Source organism: Acomys minous (assembly GCF_964271855.1).
Source record: "Acomys minous genome assembly, chromosome: 19".
Classification (NCBI taxonomy): Eukaryota; Metazoa; Chordata; class Mammalia; order Rodentia; family Muridae; genus Acomys; species Acomys minous.
This window is the reverse complement of record NC_140499.1, coordinates 21,610,171-21,618,781: the sequence shown is the minus strand read 5'-3', so window position 1 is coordinate 21,618,781 and position 8,611 is coordinate 21,610,171. Positions and strand designations below refer to the sequence as shown.

Sequence of the window (8,611 nt, the reverse complement as noted above, 5' to 3'; positions counted from 1 at the left end):
AAAAAGGATACCTGTAAATAATTTGCTGGTAAGGAGGTGGAGAAAGAAATCCAGTCCATGAGAGAAGCTTGAAAGTCCAGAAAGAAAGAAAATGAGATGATGAGGAAACTGAAGTACAAAGAACAGAGGCTGTAGTGGAGCTTGGTCTACCAGAGAAATTAGGCAGAGCTGTATCTATAGCATAGAGTGTTTCCATCCTTCCTGGCAGACCCTGTAAGGGCCTGGTACCCTAGACCTCATCCTTTTTTTTAAAGTTTGAGAATTTATTAGGCACAGAGGGTGACTGGAGCAGTTACAAAATGGCTGTTAGGTTTCCTTCAAGCTGGAAAGAAGCCGGTGTTTTTCCTGCCTTCGCCTACTAAGGCTGCATTCGAATAGCCCCATCCAGCCGGATGACCTCTCCATTCAAGAATGGGTTTTCGATGATGGCTTGTACCAGATGAGCGTATTCAGTGGGGTCACCTAGTCGACTGGGGAAGGGTACCTGGCTGGCCAAGAAGTTGCGCACTTTCTCTGTAAGGGTGGTAAGCAGCGGGGTGCCAAACAAACCTGTAGCAATTGTCATCACACAAATCCCTAGGGGAGCCAGATCTCGAGCAATGGGCAGTGTCACGCCCACCACGCCCCCTTTGGATGCAGAGTATGCAGCTTGTCCATCCTGGTCCTCAAAGGCAGCCACACTGGCAGCGTTAATTATAACTCCACGTTGGCCTCCTTCATCTGGTTCATTCGGGTCCATCTCACTAGCAACTAGGCAGATCACATTGAAAGTGCCTCCGAGATTCACATTGAGAATCCGCTGGAAGTCCTCCAAGGTATAGACCTAGTTCTTCTTCTGGTGATACGTCTTAGTGGCCACTGCAATGCCTGCACAGTTGACAGCCATATCTACATGGCCAAACTTTTATTTTGCTGGAGTCGAAGATGCTTATACCTCTTTCTCACATGTCACGTTGGCTGGAGCAAACGTGACGCTTTCTCCTAAGTTCTTGGCTTGAGCATCACCCCCTGAGTTAGGTAGGTCCTAGAGCACAGCTGTGGCCCCTTGTCCCAGCAGCCTTTTGGCCGTAGCCAGGCCAAGGCCTGAGCTCCTCCGTTATTATTGCGACCAGGCCCTTCCCGGTCAGATACACCTCAGCCATCTTGCACCAGCCTCGCTAGCAGAAGAGAGCTAGACCTCATCTTCAGCCTGGCTACACTGCTCTGCATGTGAAGGCTTAGCTATGGCTCTAGTCAGTGAGCTAGAGTAGGAAGTGGTGTGTCTACTGCTGAGCAAAGGCTCAACAAGGCTTGTGTAGCTCTTTTGGTGTATCTGCTCTTGACAATGAACAAAACATGTTCCAGAAGGTGAGCAGTCCTTAGAGCTTGCCAATTAAAAGGAATTTCATGGAATATGGTCTAATCATAGCGATGGTGTTTTATCCAATGGTGAACAAAAATAATAGTGAAATTTGTGGGTAACTTGGTAAAATTGCAAAAAAAAAATGACTATACTGGTTATATAACACAACAAAACTACTAATATTTTTATTGAATGCCACCAAGATATTGAGAATTCTCCAACATGTTCTTTCTAAATCCAGCTTACGTTTACTGAACAAATGTATAAACCCAAGCAGGTCCCATGGAGATTTCTAAACAACCCAGGCTAATGCTAGGGCAGAAGGTTGACCTCTGCAACCTGGCAGTGGGGCCCCATTGATGGAGGACAACTTCCATTCAGCTCACTGAAGGTAGAGAGCTCCAGTAGGCATAGGCTTGGAGCCTTCACCTTGTGTTCTGTTCTCTTTTGTGCAAGGAGATACTACACATACTATGGGAAGAGAAACCTGGACACCAAGCTAGCCACAAAACTCTCTACCTACAACCTGTCCTTCTTGCAAGATGTGCTGGGGCAATGTTAGCAGAGAACTGATGGCCAACTAGTGTTTGGTTTAAATTGAGGCTGACTCCACAAGAGGAAGTTGATGCTCTATACTTCTTGGATGGCCAGGAACTAGAGATTGGATAGCCCGAGACCTAGGATAGAACCAATCATGACTGGGAAGAAAATCAGTGAAATGATTCCTAATGATAGTCTGCTATACTCACAGATCACTGTCTTGCCCAGTTGTTATCAGCAAGCCTTCCTCCTACAACAGATGGAACAGTTGCAGAGACACACAACCAGACATTTTGTGCAGAGAGAGTCTAAATTGGAGGTCTCCACTGGGTCCACAGAAGAGGGGCAGGAAAGACAGTAGGGGTCAGATAGAGGATGGGGGACAACAGGAGAACATGGCCCACTGAATCAGATGAGCAGGGCTCACAGAGACTTAAGTGTCAAACGTGGGGCTTGCCTGGGTCTGCATGGGGTTTCTAAGTATGTCATGGCTGTTATCTTTGTATTCTTGTAAGACTCCCAAAGGTAGGATCAGGGGTATCTCTGATTCTTTTGCCTGCTGTTAGGACTCTTTTCTGCCTATTGGGTTGCCTTTCCAGATATGAGATCTTTTGCTTTGTCTTTTTGAGTCTTGTTTTTCTCCTATCTGGCTGTTTTCTCTTTGAGACTCTCTTTTCAGAAGAGGAAACAGGGCAGGAGTGGATCTAAGGTTATGGGGATGCGGGAGGTAGGATGTGGCAGGGCGGTAAGGAGTTAGGAGGAGTGGTGAGAGGTGAGAACTTGGTTGGGAGTTTTTCATGAGAGAAGAATCTCTTTTCAATTTCAAAAAAGTTAAAAGAATGAAAATTATTCCCTTACTTAAAGCACAATTAAATATATGTGAATGTATAGTTATAGATGTAATTAGCACTTTGTAAATATAATTTCCACATCTGCACATATACACACAAACACATACTTAGCACATATATGTATGTGTGTATGTGTGTGTGCATGCACGCACACACACACACACACACACACACACACACATACACACACATACACACACAAGCATAACAAAACACTTAATAGAAAACGAAGCCATGAATTTGAAAGAGATCAATGAGGGATATATGGGAGGGTTTTCTGGGAGAAAAGGAAAGAGAGAAATTATGTAATTATAATCTCAAAATAGAAGAAAAACTATATATTTCATGTAATTACTTGTTTGGGAGTATTTGTTTGTTTGATTGATTGATTGATGATTGATTGATTGATTTTCAAGGCAGGGTTTCTCTCTGTAGGCTGTCCTGAACTTGCTTTGTAGATCAGGCTGGTTTCAGACTCAGAAATCCACTTGCCTGTGCCTTCCTGAGTGCTGGGATTACATAATTGTGCCACCATGCCTGGTTCACAGAACATGCTTTTAAGTATGTTTTGAATGTAATTTACCTAGAGTTAACCCAATATTAGGTTTATAACACTTACCAGGAACTGTGATAAAATATGTGGGTTGAAAATCACATGCAGTATTAGGGATTCCTTGTTCCACTGCATCATGATGACTCAGGTTGACTCTTAATGTATGTACATCACTTCCTTTCACCTCCATAGTACCTGACTTCCTGGGGTTAAGGAGAGGCCCAACCATCTCAGGTGTGTTTCTAATGTAACAGATCTAGGAATACATTTTGATAATACTACAGGAGATTATGTATGTCACTAGAAAAGAATTTAACTTTGACTTCATAGTTTCAAACAAACAGTTTTGGTTGTTCTTTTAGTCAAACACGTACTTAAAGTATAATATATTTATTTATATTTCTACTTCTGTGTTTTTCTCACATATTGAAATAAAGAATTGAAGCCAGACAACTTAGTCGGTTACAGAAAAATAACTCTATTCTCAAAGTATAGATGCTATTGAAGCATACTAAGGAGCTGGGGATAAACACAACACACATACACACACACACACACACACACACACACACACACACAGAGAGAGAGAGAGAGAGAGAGAGAGAGAGAGAGAGAGAGAGAGAGAGAGAGAGAGAGAGAGAGACAGAGACAGAGAGAGACAGAGAGAGACAGAGAGAGGCAGAGACAGAGAAACAGAGAAACAGAAAGAGACAGATAGAGACAGAGCGAAAGAGAAACAGAGACAGAAAGATGAATACACACAGACAAAGAGAAAGATACAGGCAGACAGAAAGAGCTGTCTCTAAAAGGGACATTGGCCAGGAGAGGTTCAAATAAACCTCTCAGACACTACTATTGCTTTCCTTTATTTTTGACTCACATTCTTTTTCCTCCATTCACAAATGTCCTCAGGAATTAATTTCTGACTTGAGATGTTCGTATAAAACAGAAAGGGATCTCCCAAACAGTCGTCACTAGAGGTAGAAGAGTGGTGACTTATTCTTGCAGCTTGCAGGAACTAGAAGTTTTAAATTACATTCTTTAAAAGAGAATAAAAGGAACAACAGAAGCATGTGATAGATTTGAATTTTTTCCGTGTATCTTTGTTAAAGCTCAAGACAACATGGAAAGCTTATTTTCCAACATTATTTTCAAAATCAAGAGCCCATACCACATTAAAGCATTTTGCCAGAGGAAACAATGTTAGAAAGTACAGACAATGCTGGGTGAGCTGCCTTTGGTGGAATATGGCTCTCTCGAACATCTGAACTACAACTGTCTTTTATTAAATTGAAGTGGAGAGTTCTGAGCAGCACCCCTATGGGGATAGAACACAGCCTCAGAGTCAAAGCCATACATTTCTCGTTATCTCTGAACACTCGCCTTTCTAGCCATCTAACAAGAAGAGCATTAATAGCCTTTGAAAGGTATCCAATGCAATTTGCCTTGAAGACAGTTATTTTGGCAAGTCCACAGGCCTTCTGAGGAACAGCACAATTAAAGTGGGGATATCAAGGAGGATGTTGGGATTTATAGGGTCTGAGAGTTACTAAACCCCCATGCCATTTCCAGTACCGAATCTAGGCAATACGTTCTCATGCAGTGGTATTACAGAGAATTTTTTAAGTTATGATGTCTTCAAGAAATTATATAGAAACTGATTACAAAGGAGGTCTTCTGCGTTGCCTTAAAATATATATTTAATAAGTTTCCCCACTCTCACCATATAACTAGGGAATAGCTACACACATGTGCATTCAAGATTAGAATTTCAAAATCCTCATTAATATTTTGCTACTGCATAGGGACGAGTCATGCTACACTGCCTCCTCTAATTAAATTAATAGCTACAAATGCTTACCAAGGAGATTAACTGATGCACTGCCCTGCCCAGAAGAATGGTTGCTAGGCAGCCCTGGGAGAAGGCTTGGCATCCAGCTCGTCCTCTCTCAGGACTGAGACTGCTACGCGTCCTTGACTATGAGAATGGATGCTTGCTACACTACCCTCAGGAAGAGCATTCACCTTTGTCTTTACATCTCAATTGCTCCAGTTTAATTATTTCAGTCACTTGGTGCATTCTAGTGTTTCGAGTCTATTTAATCTTAAGGATATTTTTGTCTCGTGCTTTGTGGACTTGCTTTTAATGTCTGAGCTTACCCTTGTTTCCTTACAAGCACGAGTTCTCAATTACACATGGCTTTCTCACCTTAAACAGGCACGCATCCTGACTACTGAGGCTTTAGCCACCATCAGTCACCATTTAGATAGCTTAAATATTACTTCAACATAAACTATCTATGGCCAAGTGTTTGTCTGCAGTAACTCCTTGGTTTTCACACTATCTAGCTGTTTTTTTTTTGGTGGGGGGATAATATGCTCATTTTTTCTTAGTTTCTATATCTATAGCCAATACAGCTACTGAGCATTCAAACTAAAGATAGATGTGGCAGCTATCTCTACTCTAGTTCATGCTTTTCTGCTGCTAAATTTGTTGCACACAAATTCGTCACTTATGAAATTTGGCCATAGCCCAAATTTGAGCTGACATCTTTCTTTCTTTCTTAAAAAACAGGTGGCTCCTTTAAATATTAAATAAAATAGAATTGAACAATGTGCATGTGTTAAGGAAAAATTAAAACCTGGGTGATAAATGTGTACTTATTGAAAATAAAATATTTATATTAATATAGTTTTTCCTCAATGTCAGCCTGGCTCCACTATAGATGATGAGGTCCTATTCCAACTGCCATTTCCTAGAGAAACTCAGCATTTAGTCCAGACATCCCCCTTCCCTGAGTAACAGCAGTTAGAGTCCCAAAAGCTATTGTCTGCAACATGCTTAACCAGTATCGTCTCCACCATTCATTTTATGCCTTGGCCTTCATGCTGGTATGTGTATCGGACTCCTCTCCTCCCTTTCTCCTTCCCTCTCTCCTTTTCTCTCTCCCTTACCCGACTATCTCTCACTCACTTTCATGTGTTGTACCTGAACCCATAGAATGAACAGAAACTCATCAAATGACTAAGGAGAGAAAACAGCAACAGGGTAATGCCTGACCTCCTGTAGAGAAAAGCCGCAAAATATCACCGAGATTGAGGAGGAACAGACATTGACGCATGCATCTTTTAGATGATAGGTCACACCAAGTAGACCATTTTGCTCACCATCAAACAGTGGCTTATAATAACTTAGTGGGAACAAATATAAGTGAAGACTAATGTGAGAGTTTCAACTCATAAAGGAGTTAAAATTCTGTCAACCCGGATGAGCCCTTCAAAGAGTTTTCTAAAAGACTGTGAGAAGCATCTGGGATGCAGGGCGGGGCCATGAAGGACAACTCTCAGGGAAAGTGGAATAACGTACCTCTGTAGGGTTCCTGGCTTTCTGGGCCTGTAGTGAGCTGAGTGTTGGAACAGAGGTTGGTGTGTGTGTGTGTGTGTGTTTGTGTGTGTGTGTGTGTGTGTGTGTGTGTGTGTGTGTGTGTGTGTGTGTGTGAATCTGGCAGGCAGGAAACAGACCTGGAAAACCCAGGAAGTTCAGGAGTAGCTCATAGTGGCTGGGCCATCTCCAGCTTCCCTCTACTGACCATATGGCCCATTTGTTATTGCAGGAGGCTAGTCTATGAATGATAGGTTTTCTGCCCGTTTCCTTCTTAAATTTTTGAAATATGTACCAGCCTTAGTTAAGGCAAAAATAAAGAGATCACTCTGGAACAACAGGGAGTCAAGACACTGCCTTTACTAAGGAGTTTTCAGAACAGACACTAACATTTGTATATATGTGGGTATGTGCGTGTTTATGTTCAGGTGCATGCGCATATCTTAATTACTTTTTATTGCTATGATTAAAGCACCTCGACCAAGGGAACTTATGAAATAAAATGTTTAATTGGGGGCATATTGTTTCACATGGTTATAATCCATGATGACCTGGGTCCAAACCTGCTGTGAGCTCAGATCTTGACACACAAGTTAAAAGCACAGAGAAAAAGCAACACGGGGGATGGCAGGAGTCTTTTAAACCCCATCACTCACTGCCAGTGCAGTATTTCCACCAAGAAGGCCATACTTCCTGATCTTTCCCAAACAGTTCAACTAACTGGGGACCAAGCATTAGAACAGTTGAGCCAATGAGGGCCGTTCTCATTGACAGCACTACACTACACGTGTGTGCACACGCTCGGAAAGTCCAGAAGATAACCTAAGGGGTGGCCCTACAAAACAGTCTACTTTGTTTCAAAGACAAGGCCCCTGGTTTGCTGGAGCTCACCAATGCTGTGAGATTGGTTGGCAAGTGAACCCCAGGGATACACTTCTGCCTGTCCTCTCAGTGCTGAAATTACAGATACTTACCCCGCCCCCCCATTTCTTCATCTTGAGTCTATGGATTTAACTGAATTCCTCATACTTTACCAACTGAGAACAAAAGACTAGAATTTTATGTTATTTTTAAAAATGAGTTTTATTGCAGCAAATGATTCCCACATAGTTACACATATCCTTTCTGGATTCTATTTGTTTATTAATTCATTTGATCACAATATTTTAAAGGAAAGCTTGCATACAATTCAGAGAAATGAGGAAGAGAAAGGGAGAGAGAAAGAGAGAGAGAAAGAGAGAGAATATGCAGCCAGTGAGTGGATGAGGGCCTCATCTGGCTGTAATGACTCAAGCTAGACATAAATAGAAATAAACAGCTTTTCAAAAAGTATAAATAGACAAATAGAAAACATCAAAATTAGATTTTTTTTTTTAATTTAAAAGTTTTGGTCTCTTAAGCACTTAAGCTTTAAGACACATTTTAACCTGACATAGAAAGACTGGGGCCATGGACGCTGTTAAACTTGTCTGAATATTATACAGATACTATTCATATACAAATGGCAGTTTTTCTAAATGTTCTATACTTGTACAAATTTTGGAAGGTGCTTGTCTGGAGGTCCTATTATTGTGTGATAGGAACTCATCTTTCCCTAAGACCCTGTGTTAAACATTGTTAAATTTTGTTTAAAATTGCTATGTTTTCCTGAAAAGTTCTTTCTCTTTTTTTGGTTATTTTCTTTTTTCTTTTTTTTTTTTTTTTTTTTGGTTTTTTGAGACAGGGTCTCTCTGTGTAGCCTTGGCTGTCCTGGACTCACTTTGTAGACCAGGCTGGCCTCGAACTCACAGTGATCCGCCTGCCCCTGCCTCCTGAGTGCTGGCATTAAAGGCGTGCGCCACCACGCCCGGTTCTCTCTGGTGTTCATTCCTGCAAATATGAAAATATGTTGGAGGGTGGGGCTACTTGACTCCCTAGTTTGCAGCTATCAATGTTTTTTATTG

The 8,611-nt window shown here is 41.6% G+C and overlaps 1 pseudogene across 1 annotated transcript; it reads right to left on the bottom strand.

The window, feature by feature from the left end:
- Positions 1–242: 242 nt before the first annotated feature.
- Positions 243–3,476, bottom strand: LOC311590189 (3-hydroxyacyl-CoA dehydrogenase type-2-like; annotated as a pseudogene). Its single transcript has 2 exons — positions 3,353–3,476; positions 243–1,083 (listed from the first exon to the last, which is right to left on the bottom strand). The product of its transcript is annotated as a 3-hydroxyacyl-CoA dehydrogenase type-2-like (transcript).
- Positions 3,477–8,611: the final 5,135 nt, after the last annotated feature.